This window comes from Apium graveolens, chromosome 6, assembly GCF_009905375.1.
Source record: "Apium graveolens cultivar Ventura chromosome 6, ASM990537v1, whole genome shotgun sequence".
NCBI lineage: Eukaryota > Viridiplantae > Streptophyta > Magnoliopsida > Apiales > Apiaceae > Apium > Apium graveolens.
The window spans coordinates 283313693-283328363 of record NC_133652.1 but is presented as its reverse complement, the minus strand read 5'-3'; positions in this window follow the sequence as shown (position 1 = coordinate 283328363).

The window sequence follows — 14671 nt, the reverse complement described above, 5'->3', positions numbered from 1 at the left end:
CATGAACAACATCCAGACAATGTTTACAAGCTCAAGAAGGCATTATATGGCTTAAAGCAAGCACCAAGGGTTTGGTACAAGAGGCTTAGTAAGTTTTTGACCAAAAATGGCTTCATTCAAGGTAAAATTGATCTTACTTTATTTACTAGGAAAAATGGTAATGATATTTTTATTGTCCAGATATATGTAGATGATATAATTTTTGGATCCACTAATGATTCTATTTGTGAGTGGTTTTCTAAGTGTAATGAGCAGTGAATTTGACATGAGCATGATGGGTGAGCTCAACTATTTCTTGGGACTCCAAATCAAGCAATCTAAGGATGACATCTATGTTCATCAGTCAAAGTATGTGAATAACTTGCTGACTAGATTTGGATTTGAGCATGTCAAGTCAAAATCTACACCAATGAATCAAAACAGCAGGTCTGACTTCCAAATCGTAAGGCAGTTGATATCAAAAAATATAGAGGCATGATTGGTAGTCTTTTATATTTTACTGCTTCTCGGCCGGATATTATGTATAGTGTTTGTGTATGTGCTCATTTTCAAGCATAACCTAAGAAATCACACTTAAATGCAGTTAAAAGAATATTTCGATATTTAAGTGGAACTATTTATCTTGGGTTATTTTATCCTATTACAGGCATATTAGATCTTGTGGGGTATAGTGATGCAAATTATGCAGGATGTCAAACTGATAGAAAGAGCACAAGTGGTGTTTGTAACTTAGGACAAACTCTTGTATCTTGGCAAAGTAAGAAAAAACTTCAGTTGCATTATCCACAGCAGAAGATGAGTATTTAGTAGCTGGTACTTGTTGCTCTCAAATTTTTTGGATGCTTCAGACTCTACGAGATTTTGGAATCAAGTGTAGCAAAGTTCCAATCTATTATGACAATACTAGCACCATCAGCATATCAAAGAATCTTGTGACTTACTCAAGAACAAAAGCATATTGATGTTCGTCATCATTTCTTGAGAGATAATGATATCAAAGGTAAGATTGAATTAGTTTTTATGCCTACTGAATATCAATTGGCAGATATCTTTACAAAACCCCTTGGGGAAGCAAGATTTTCTACCATTCGAAGAGAACTTGGCATGTGCCGTGTATAATGGCAAGCTATCTTTGGAAATTTGGTAATGTTAGATTACTATTAATTTTCATGTTAACTTACTATGATTGTTTATTAAATGTCATAATTTATGTTTAATTTGATTTATTAATTTTGACATGCCATTATCTGTTTATTAGTGCTTACTTATTTGTGTGTTTTGATGCTTTCTTTTCTCCAAAACAGGATTCTCTCAACACTTCTGATCAACCCTCAACCTAGATCTTTTTGATGCTTTAAGGTGGTGAAATTTAGGAGATTTATGTTTGTTTAAGGTTTATTTAAGACTTGTTTCATCTGTTGGTTTATGGTTAATCTGGTGTAGTTTTCCACTTGGTTTATGAATTTGGTTTATGATGGTTATTTTTTGGTTAATACTTGATTTGCTTTGGTTATGTTAAGACTTGGTGAGGTAATAATATGCTGATATGTTGGTTGTGTTGGATATGAATTTGTTATTATTTGCAGTTTAATTATTTCCAGTAATGTGTTATAAAGTATTGCTTAATTTTGACATATGCATAGATTTAGGGGGAGTTTTATAATTATCCTAAATATGTGTAATCATCAAAAAGGGGAGATTGTAACTCCTTAGTTTTGATGATCACAACACAGCAAGCCATTATGTTGTTATTTAAGACTATTTGCAGGATATATCAGCTTAATGACATTGTTGTTTAAGCATCATGATAGCAAGCTCTCATAAGACAGTAATCTATTTCGGCAAGCTCTGATCACGTTATTCAGAACAATAGCAAGCCAAGATGGACAATCCAGATTCAAAAAAGAAATAGATTTTCAAGGAGATATTTCAGGAATTTCTTTTAACAAATTTCAAGAACTTCTCTAATATATTATATGTTGTTTATATATATTAGAGCTCAGTTATAAAAAAATTTCTAACTTTAAAACAGTTCCTAATTTGTAGGAGTTTGTTTTCTTTTCAAACTATATCTCCTAGAAATCTGATTAAAAACATTTTATACTCATACAAAATAGAAGAGACTTTTTCTGATAGTTTTTCTTTCTTTATCTCTTCTATCAAACATATATATGAATGTTGGAAATCATCCCAACTAATTTAAACGTTAGAATTGGATTCTAACTGTTGTAAGTTATTGAGATTGTTTTGAACGTTATTGTATGTTTGCGTATTGTAGCAAGAACACTCACAACTCATTGATATTTATTAGTTCTAAAATACTCTCGAGCTCTTAATTATATGCACCTCTTTTATCTTAGAGAGTCTATAGTATGAGTTGTAATTACTTTATCATTCCATTTGTATTGTTTAATTTGTATTGATTAGTTGCTGGATAGTTTGCTAAGGGAAACAAGGGTTTAGTGAACTAATGGTGGAGAAGTTTCTACTACAGGGTAATATAGTACTTAAAGGGCAGGTTCAGAAACAGGTTTCAGCAAGCCATTATTAGGAGCTGGGATAAAGGGAGATATATTATTGTATCTTGTAGTTGTAAACTAATTGTGATTCAATAATATATTATCTTGCCAAGTTGGTAAGGGACCAGGACGTAGAGGATAAGGGACTAGGGGTCCAACCTGACTAAAAATTCTTCTATGTTCTTATTACTTTTCTGCATACTATTTTTTGTACTGCATTTAGTCATCTTAGCTTAGAATCATTGTCAGATTATTCAACTATTTATAAAATCTGAGTAAGATATTATGGGGTAAAATTTTAAACTAATCTTCGTTAGCCATAATCACCTATTCACCCCGTCTACGTGTATTTTCAAGTAGAACGTACTTGTCCCATAACACATGTTTTTTTTGACTTTTTCATCTAAAATTCATAATTTTACATATCTTTTTAAAATATATTTTTTGAATTAAAGTTTAATATTTATAATTTTATTCAAAAAAGAAATTCGAAAACTAATATATGAACCTATCCTCCTTATTCATCTTAAAATCATAATGGAATTATATTTTGGTACATATTAGATAAAATAATGTCTTTGTGTTTTTGTGAATGCTAGCAAGAAAATACAAAATGGGCTGACATTGCCCCTTTGCATTTCCTACTTTGTGGAAAGACCCAAAATTTATTAGAAAACTTGTCTATTCAAAATTTTGAGTTAAAAAAATATAAGCATGGTTTTCAATAATAAATTTTTATTACAGTAGAAAATATTAAAAATATTCATTATAATTAAGTCAAAGTACATATGGTCAACTCAAACGATTATAATTTCAAATAAAATTGATTAATAATTAAATAAAAATCAACTGACATGTTATCATTCATTTTAATTCTTATGTTTAAATAAACAAAGCAATTAGTAAATATTTTTATAAACCGTATCATTTTTCTCATACGTATAAATTTTTTGTCAATTTTTTTATCGTATCTTATACCTCTAGAAATTTAATTTGATTAAATGTTGTTATGTAAATATTATTTTGTGCATGAAAAATAATTTATTATTGTTAGTTAGGGTTGGATTAGTACATATATTATTGTTAATTGAGGTCAATAGGTGGTTTATATATAATCTCACTATATAAAATATAGAATTTTCGAAAAAATGTGATTTTGAAGTTATGTTTTTATACACTGCTTAGCACTTGATTTTTAGAATGTCATTTTATTTACAGCACAAAATAAATTAGAGTAATACTTCTTTAGGCTTGTACATCCACCTCCAATTAATTTACATAATACATGGAGCAAAGTATATTGAATCAAAAATTTGAACTATATTGGGCCCATTGAAACCCAGGATATATAACGGGCTGCAAAATAGAGAATATAAAAAAGGTAGGTAAAACCCTAATACAAGCACAAGGGGCCGCAGCCTTACAAACAAAATAAACTTGTACATGGCTATGAAATAGTGTTTTTGGTGTTATTTGTATTTTCTATGAAAGAGTGTTTTGGTGTTGTAAGGTTAAACACATCTCCAAATGAATTGGTGGAAGATTAATTAGACAAGATTTGGAGGTTTTCATGAATTGATGTTGCTTACAAGATTAAGGTAATAATTTGTATTTCAGTGTTTCTTCATTTCTATTTCTTATGTGTTTTTTGGACAAACTTTTATTAAAACTTAAAACCATACATTTTTCTTGTATACATGTATGTAGATTGACATGGAATACCACTTGTATTTGTTTTTACATGACCTCCATAACAAGAATTATCCCTTTCAGAATTATATGTCAATGTTAAAAAAAAAGAATTGAGTTACATTTGTAATAACTTTTTTGTTCCTCATAAATAATCAAATACATGATATACTAAAAAAATGAAAATTTATAGCTAAGATGCCCATATATTATTTATATTTTATCTTCATATTTGTTTAATTATACTATTAAAATTTATTTTATGTTTATGTGTATGCAGACCAATTTTATTTTTCTTGCTACTTGCAACAAGTTCCACAAAATGAAGAAAATGCTCCAAGTCCCTTATGTTTCTCCCCTTCATCAAACTACTAGTATAAGCTTTCTTTGTTCTTTTTTAAATTTTACTATGCAAATATATAAAATAAATATATAGGCACATAGTACATGTGAAACCCTCATTACTATTTAACTTTATATTACCTGACACATGGTTGAAAATGAGATTTCTTACTTGATAAAGATGTAGGCTCTGTTTATGAAAAATTATAGTGCTCTAAAAACTTATATATCAATACAAGAACATGTAGGCTCACCATTTTCAGCATTACTAGAACCTTCTATTGATGTAATAGATCAGTAACTATTCAAAAAGTATATAGTTATGGTTTTTCTTGAATCTAGTAGTAATCACTATTTAACTTTATATTAGCTGATACATGGTTGAAAATGAGATTTCTTACTTGATAAAGATGTGGCTCTGTTTGGGACAAATTATAATTTTGTAAAAACTTATTTTTCAATACACGAACACCTACGCTCACCATTTTCAGCCTCTAGTTTTAGTAGTGGAATTGGTGGTCGCATTGTTGGTGGTGAAGTTCGTGCTAACTGAAGCAGTGTCATTGGTGGTAACTTTAATCATGGCATCAACCGTGGTAGCATTGGTGGTATATTGGGTAGTCTTAGTAGTGACATTCGGGGTAGCATGACTAGCATCTTTAGTGGTTACATTGGTGGTACTAGAGACGATAATATTAATAGTGGATTTGGTGGCATTGATGATGACATTGGTTGTAGTGCTCTTGGGGGCATTGGAAGCGGTATTTTTGGTCGGAGAATTGGTGGTGGTATTGTTGGTGTTGGTGTTGAAGTTCGTGGTAGTTTAAGCATTTTCATTGGTGGCCACATTAATTATGGTATTAGAGGTGATACAATTGGTGGTGGCATTGGTGGTAACATTACTGGTAGTTGTCATTGTTTGAGCATTGGTGGTATATTGGTTAGTCTTAATTGTGGCAAGGGTGGTAGCATTAGTGGTAGCTTAAGTGGAAGCATTGGTGGTGGCATGGCTGGTAGCTTTACTGGTAGCACTGGTTGTATTCGGTAATATTCGGGGGTAGTGGTTTTAATTATGGTCTTGGTCCCGATTCAATTGGCGTATTAACATACCTAGTGGTGAAAACCATGATAGTGGTGGTATTCGTGGTAGTGCTATTAATTTGAGTGGTGGTGCTCGTGACATTAACCCACCTTAGACCAACTATCTTTAGCATTGGCATCAAAATCAATATTATCCTAATAATTCCTTAGAGCTCCTCATGTGGTTATTTCCTAATTTTGTTTCTTATGCTACTCCCAACGCTGCTATCACTTTTATAGAGGATGAACACATGTTGACAATATAATTTCTAACTTGCACGAGATGTACTTCCCAAAAGCAACTCACGTTCGAGAAGAATTTCGGGTTCTTCAAGAAGTTCATAAACCTTAGGCTCTTTATATGATTTAAAGATGTCTCAGCTCTTACAAAATTGTACCATAAAATCAATCATTCCAGTGGTACCTCCATTTGATTAGTAATTAGGTTTTTGTAAATACTTTCACCAAACAATTTTGAAAATAATTACAATTCTTAAACCCAAAAAAGTACTTTGAAGCATGGATTTATAAGCACATATAATTCATATATTTGTCTATTTGGCCGTTTTTATTTTTTGAATTTAGGTCATGAACATTACAAATAATTTTTAAGTAATGATCTAATACAACAATGAATTGTGGTTAATGTCCACGAATGATGAATACTTACATATATTATTAACAAGTATCATCTAATCAAATGATATATATATATATATATATATAAATATATATATATATATATATATATATATATATATATGCGTGTGTGTATCTAAGTTGGTAACCTATTAACTACATAAAACTACTCTAGATGTCAATTTTTTTTTATCATTTCTAAAAAATTGTGTCCTTTAAAAAAATTATATACAACCAAGAATTGTATGCATGTATTTTGTGAGAAAAAAATATTGTGTAGAAAATAATGTTTTATTAAATAATTATGTTTTGATTTAGTTTTGTATAATCATGAATCATGTTCGGTATAAAATATTATTGTTATGTAAAAAGGTATTGTTATGTAAAAAATGGAAAAGTTGTATATCATTTTAAAAATATAATATATATTTTAGATATGTGTTCATCATCGTATAAATGAATAATTTTTCAAAATTTAAAAAATAATTAAAAAATAAAAAATAGAGAAATGAGTTCCTTATAAGAAAAAGAAAAAAAAAGTACAATTAGTTCATAGCGTGTGGTTAATATTAAAAGTTACTAGTTTGTATGAACCTTCCTCTAAAATTAGTTATTAACAAGTGGTTATTAATTTATTCAAAAAAACAAGTGGTTATTAAGAAAAGATAATAGGTTCTATGAACCTTCATCTAGATGATTGATGAAGGTTTAACCATAACCCAATTTTAATGGTAACCTAGTAACTCACCCACAATCATTGAAGGTTTTTTGTCTAACTCATCATTTCTTTGTTTAATTCATTCTCTATTTATATTATGTTTTGTTCTTATTGTGCATTTCTTAGATTTAAAATTTTATATAGACATGATTACGTTTTATACAGTCCAGTTACCAAGTCTCTATTATAACTCTACTTTTCTTTGGTTTTGGTTAAGTGATCAATTTTTCTATATAGAATACAATTATTATTTTATCAAGATAATATCATTAAACAAAATAAAATATACTTGCGTAAATTATTTAATCTCCATTAATTTAGTGTGGAACTTCTGCCTAAAATAAAAAAAACCAATGTAATAGAAAAAAAGTTAAAATTTAAATACAAGCTCCAAAAAATATTACCCAACACATTAAACTTTAATAATTGTATTAAAATTATATTGAACACATATATAAATATTTTACACAAAAAACAACTGTAAAACATAAAATAATATATAAACGCTAAAACGAATGCTTACAATATTAAATCATATATTTATTTATATTTTACTTTATTTCAAATACATTACATAAAATATAATGTATAAAATATAGAACATGAAAAATAGAGCATATAATAAATAGAAACACATAAGGAAGTACATAATTCAAAGAATTAGAACACATATCAAAATATAGAAAATGTGAAAAAATATAAAATGGTTAAACGTTATTTAAAGTATTAAAAAATATTGAAAATTCAAACTCCAAGAAATTTACCTTACACATTAAATTTCAATAGTGGTATGTAATATTAAACATACACTTAACATTTTTAATTTCATTACAAAATATAAATAAGTTGCAAAAAATACAACTAGAGACCACAAAATAATATATAAAACCCAAAAATGATGTTAAATAAAATTAAATCGTATATTTAAAGAAATTTAATTTATTAAAAATACAGAATATTATACAATTTATAAAAATATAGAACAAAAATTAAAGCATATAACAATAGAGATAGAAAGAATTATAAAATACATAAGACAAACAAATTACATAACAAGTAAAAAACTAAACCTCTAAAAAAGTATTGAATGGTTAAAAGTTTTTTAAGTATTATAAATAGTTGGGAGATGACAATTAATGGAAGAAATATCTATTTTTACTCCATTTATTATAGAACAGAGGTTTGTAGATGGTAAGAAATATATTGGAGGTAGAGATCCAAAAATTGTAGACTTTGTGATGCATCAAGATAAGTCAGAGGGTCCACATGGTTGAAGTCCGAATTTTTCAAACTTATTGGAATATTGTTACAAGATATGTTGTTCAATTTTGTGGGACTTTCTTTGATACAGAACATGAGAACATGGCCAAGGGAACTAAATCTTATGCTTGTACATCTTATTTAGATCTTCGACCTATCTCTGTTGATAATGTTCTGATGCGTATATTATCTAAGGTGCTGGAGAATAAGTTTAAATGATGTTTAAACTCAGTAATGTTTAACAAACAGAGTACTTTTAATGAAGGCATGCTATTAACTTATATTGAAATGATTGCATTGGAAGTCATAGGGAAAAAAGGACTTGGCTGGTTTAAAAATTGATATTTTTAAGGCATAAGATATGTTGGAATAAAGATTTATTAAACAAATATTGCACAAATGTTGAATTCACGTATAGTTTTGTAGGATTATGATATGTGTTCTGAAATTCTCGTATAGTTTCTAAGATTATGATATGTGTTCTGAAATTCTCGTATAGTTTTGTACACAGTAGTTGAATTTTTGTTGATGTGCATCCGCAACGGTGCCTTCGACATGGAGATCCAATCTCTCCCTACTTGTATATTCTATGCGCGGAAGATTTAAATCTATCATTAGAAAGTTAGAAGAAACATGTTGCTTCATGGAGTTAAGGTTGCTAGAGGAGCTCCCAGTATCTCCCATGTGTTATTTGCTGATGGTTATTTTTTCTTTTTTCAAGCAACGAATGTAGATGCAAGGAATATGAAGTGTATTTTATAGAGGTGTGAGCGTTTGTCTGGACAAGTAGTTAATTGTGTTAAGTCTACTGTGTTCTTTAGTCCTAATACTTATGCTAATAATTGAACACTCGTATGTCACATCCTGGGGGTTGAAGAAATTAAATTGATAAACCACGTAAATATCTTGAAATGTCAATATAGTGGTGGTCTGAGAGTTAGGAGTTTGAGGAACTTCCATACAACTATACTTGCCAAGCAATATAAGAGAATCATTAATGGAACATCCAACATATACTTTAACTTACTCCCCTTCGGTGGTGGGCTCCGCAATTGTGCAAGATAGGTCAGTCTAGAGTTTCTCTAGTTCAATGTTTAACAATTAGGATGCTTGCTTTTACCACCAGTGTCATTCTCTTCATAATCTTGATCTTTGTCGAGATTTTTCAGCATGATAATTCTTGTTGTCCCCTGGTCTTCTCTCATTACCCCGACTCCCTTCTCAGTTGGGTACTACATCTTGAGATTGGGGATTGACTCAACAGCTTGGAAGGCCAAAAAGAATGGTTGTCCTAGGAGTGCGTTGTAGGGGCTTTTAGAACCTTACGATATAGAATTTTACTTATTTTACGATGTAGAATTTTACCTATATGACATTTCATTGGTACTAATATGTAAAGTAATCATACATTCACAAGGTATATGCAGTCCGTCGAAGGCCTCGAGGTACCTCATGGCATGGCTCCGCCTGTAGTCCAGCTAGGTTCATCTTGATATACGTCCGACGAAATAAGATATTGGCCGAACTCCCTCCGTCTACTAACACTATCCATATATTATTTTCCCCGATGACATGGTAGATTATCAGTGGATCTCCATAAGGTTATATGACATCCTCGCAGTCCTCTTTATTGAAGGAGAGAGGCATAGTCTATCTAGAAGGGCTGAACTGGTATAAATTATAAACTTGACGAGCGTACCTTTTCTAGAAATTTTTACTGTCTACTCAACGGGCATTGCTTCCCGAAATAGTCTTCACCTCTCCCTCATATCTCATTTTGGGTTTTGTGTTCCTTGTCTCATTCGGCCCCAACTTATCCCTCGGGTCTCTTAGAAATTCATTGAGTTCTTCAGCCTTAATAGTTTTTTCAATCAGCCTCTTCAAGTGAAAACATTCATCACTATTTTGCTCCTTATCTTGATGGTAGTAATAATACTTTTAGGAATTCTTCTTGTGGTTGGCCATCTTCATTTTAGCTGGTCGGATGAAAACTGGTTTGCCTTTTATTTTGTGGAAAGTTTTGGAAATCGGCGCATTAAGTGGTGTAAATGCAGTCAATTTTCTAACTCTTCACCTTTCCAAGCCTTAATCCGTTTGCTTCTTATCATTAACCATTTGATCTTCCTTTCGGGAGTATTCGTAGTGGCTTGACAGCCGGTTACCGTCACCTCTTCGGGGCTCCCTATATCCCTCCAGAATCTCCATCTTTCTTCGAATGTTCTTAGCCCTCATATATATATACCATTTATGGACTTTGGGATATAATCATAAATTGAGAATAAAAAGGGAAAAGCATATAAATTTCATTGAAATTGGAAATTCATATAATGTCCTACATGCTTCGACATTTGGAGATTCAAATTGCATTACTAAAGTAAATGACTGAATTTAATAATCCCAAATAAATAAATAGGAAGGCTTTAGAGAGGTATACTCGAAAAATTTTCGGAATCTGGAAGTGTACCAAGTGTTTTTAATAGGTTCGCATTCCAAAGTCTTTAGCTTATACGTTCCCGGCCTTATGACTTCAGCTACAAAGTAAGGGTCTCTCCAATTCGCCTGAAGTTTTCCTTATATAGCGGACATTGAAATTGCTAACTTCCTCACCACTAGGTAATCGACAAAGAATGTGCGCTCCTTTACACTCGAATCATCTAGGTTGCCTGAAGTTGGTATTTGAGGTTTCTATGGCCAGCTACTTCGCTTTCTTCTTCAAGAAGGTCTATATTGCCTCTTAGGCCAACTTCATTGCTTTACAAATTAAACACTTCGGTGTGGTAAGTTGATAATCTAAAAAGCATTTCGCTTGTGGATGATCTTGGGGTTATCCGATAAGCCCACAAGACCCATCAAATTCTTCGCCCGATAAATCTTTGGCTTTCGCCCAACCTCTCTTTGATTCCATCAAAAAATCTTATTTGTTGCTTCAATCACCCCATTGCCTTGAGGATGACCCAAAGAGCTGAATTTTTGTTGGATCTCGAATTGGTGCAAGAAATTCATTTTAGCATTCCTTTTAATTCCAATGATTAATTAAATAAAGCAATTAGTAAATATTTTTAAAAGATGTATCATTTTTCTCAAATGTATAACTTGTATGTCAAAAATTTTGTATTGTATCTTAATCCTCTAAAAATTTAATTTGATTAAATGTTGTTAAAAAAGAAATATTAATTTGTATATGACTTGAATATGTGCATTATAGTGAGAGGTTTTTTAGACTTGAATCTATTGTAGTAGTACTTATATTATTGTTAGTTAGGGTTGTAGTAGTACTTATATTAGTGCAAGTTGAGGTCAATGTGGATTTTATAAATAATATCACTAAAAAGGATTAAAATTTTCGAGAAAATGTCATTTTTAAGTTAAATTTTTATACAATACTTACCACCTGATTTTTAGAATCACATTTTATTTACAATTCAAAATAAATTAGAGTAATACTTCTTCACATATTCGATTGTAAATATACATCGAATCAATTTATATAATACATGGAGCATACTTTAAACTGTATTCCGCGAATTAAAACTTATCATACACAATTCCAAATTTGTAATAAGAAATTTATACTAAAATAAAGAAATAATTTAAACTGTATTCCGCGCATTAAAACCCAAACCCATCATACACAATTGGGCCCTACAATATATAGGATATAAAAAAGGTAGGTAAAAACCCTAATATGAGAAATGAACTTGTACATGGCTCGAAAATAATATTTTGGCGTTATTTTTATTTTCTATCAAAGAGTATTTTGGTATGAAAGAGTATTTTGGTACTCCAACAAGATTTTGAGGTTCACAAGGTTAAGGTAATAAATTGAATTTCTTTGTTTCTTCATGTTGGCTAAGAAATTCTATTTTTCTATAAAATGGTATTGTTATGTAAAAAAGTGAAAAGGCTGTAAATTATTTTAAAAATATAAAATATATTTTAATATGTGTTCCTAATCTATGTAAAAGAAAAGTTTTGCCATATTTAAAATATAATAAAAGGATAAAAAATAGAGATATGAGTAAGAATTCTATAAGAAAAAGAACAAAAAAAGTACAACCAAGCCACTCGTTATTATTAGAACTTACTAGGTTTTATGAAGCTTCCTCTAGAATTAGTTACTAACACGTGGTTATTATTAAAAGTTAATAGGTTTTATGAAGCTTCATCTTTAAATACATATACATCTATATAGTCTTAATCCAATACAAACTAATATATATATATATAGAGGAGGGATCATCTGGTAACTCTCTTGATCGGGTAACTAGGTAACTAAATTGCAGTCGTTAGATTGATTGCATATTGATGGTCCGCATTATCTAAAAAACCTAAGAAATAACTGTCAAAATATATATATATATGGTCACATTGAGTGGGTAACTAATTTTTTAAGATAACTAAGTAACTATTTGTTATAGGTGCACGCATATAACACACAAGTTCATCAACTTTAACGACGTGTTCTGTAGTTTGTTGTTCTTTACTGCTTTGTGTTCTCCAATTTTGACCTACTATTTTGTATTCTTTTAACATATATGTTAAGTCTTTTAAATATTTTTTATTGTAGTATTCTTTTTGCATCTAGTAATTATATGTTCTATATTCATTTTTATGTTCTTTAATTATTATTTTTGTATAATTTATGTTATGTACTTTGTAGGTGTTGTGTATTTTTAGCTAATGTTACGTTTGTGTATGTTTTATTTTTTGATTAATGTTATATAAGTTTTATGTAATTGTTATGTTAAATAATTTGTAATTTTATTGAACAATTCAGTGAAAGTTTAACATGTTCACTAATTATTTTGTGTAGGGATAGTTTTTATTAGTGTTCTCTATTTTTTAACATTGTTATGTTCTATAGTAATTGTTTGTTGTTTAAAATTCTAATCTCGAGTATTTTTTTTTGAGTTCTATTTGTTTATTTTATGTGACATATATTTCTACATATTTTTTGTTCTTTAAATTTTGATATGTTATCTAATTTTTTGAGTCCCTATTTTTATTTTATGTGTTCCCAGTATTTTCATGTTCTATAAATTTTCTTGTACACTTTGTTTGTTCCTTAATTTGAAATACCTTTTATTTTTATATTCTTTTATTCCTACTTATGTGTTCCGTAAATTTTAATGTTTTGTTATATATTTTGTGTTTCATTAATTTTTATGTGTTCTGTAATTTTTTATGTTCATTAATTTAAATTTATGTGTTCATAAACCTTATATTTCACTATATAAATATATGTTTATATCTTATAATTTATATTTAATGTTCACTAATTTAAATACTTATATAAAACATAAACATTATAGAACACATAAATTTTTACATAACTAGTAAAATTTTTATATTTTCTTTATATTTTAAGTACTTTATGTTTTATATTATATAATTTATATTTTAAGTGCATTATAAATTTATATTTTTGTGTTCTGTATTTTTTATATCCTCTAATTTATATTTTATGTGTTCTCTAATTTTTTGCATGTTTTTCAGATTATATCCTCTAATTTATATTTGTGCACTTTTTATGTTTAAGTTAAAAAATTGTATTAATTATGTTGTTATAAAATTTTTTATGCAAATTCAATTTTTAATTTGTAAATGTAAAGTAAATGGACAACTGAAAAAATAAATAAAAAGAAAAAAAATAATGTAAAAAGGAAAGAAAAAAGTAACATTTTGAGGATAAAAACGGTAAATAGAAAGTGAGACCTGACAAATTACCACTACACTTAAGTTACTCAGTTACCCAAAGATACGAGTTACCATTTAATCCCAAGCCTATATATATATATATATGATTGATAAAGGTTCAACCATAACCCAATTTAAACCAATAATTGAGTAACTCACCCACAATCATGGTTGTTTATATTATGCTTTGTTCTCATTTTGCATTGCCTTAGATTCAAATTTCTGTATATACATGATTACTTTTTATAGACTTATGCTAAACTGCTATTGTATTGATGTGCGTTATCAAGTCTCTATTATTACTCTTCCTTTTTCAATTTTTGGTTAACTGATATATTTTGCAGATAAGACAAAATTATTACTTATATAAGATAATATCTTTCAACAAATAAAAACATAGTTGTATAAATTATTTACTCTCCATTAATTTAGTTTGCAACTTTTACCTAAAATCAAGAAAAACAATATTATAATAGAATAAAATTAAAATTAAAATACAACCTCTAAAAAATATTACATAACACATTAAACATTAGGAGTCATATTAAAATTATATTGAACACATGCATAAATATTTTACACAAAAAATAACTATAAAACACAGAATATAAAAGCCAAAATGTATGCTAACAAAACATAATTGTATAAATGAATGATTTTTCTCTCCATTTTTACTGTCGACTTCAAGGGCACTTCCTCCCGAAATTGTCTTCACCTCTCCCTCATA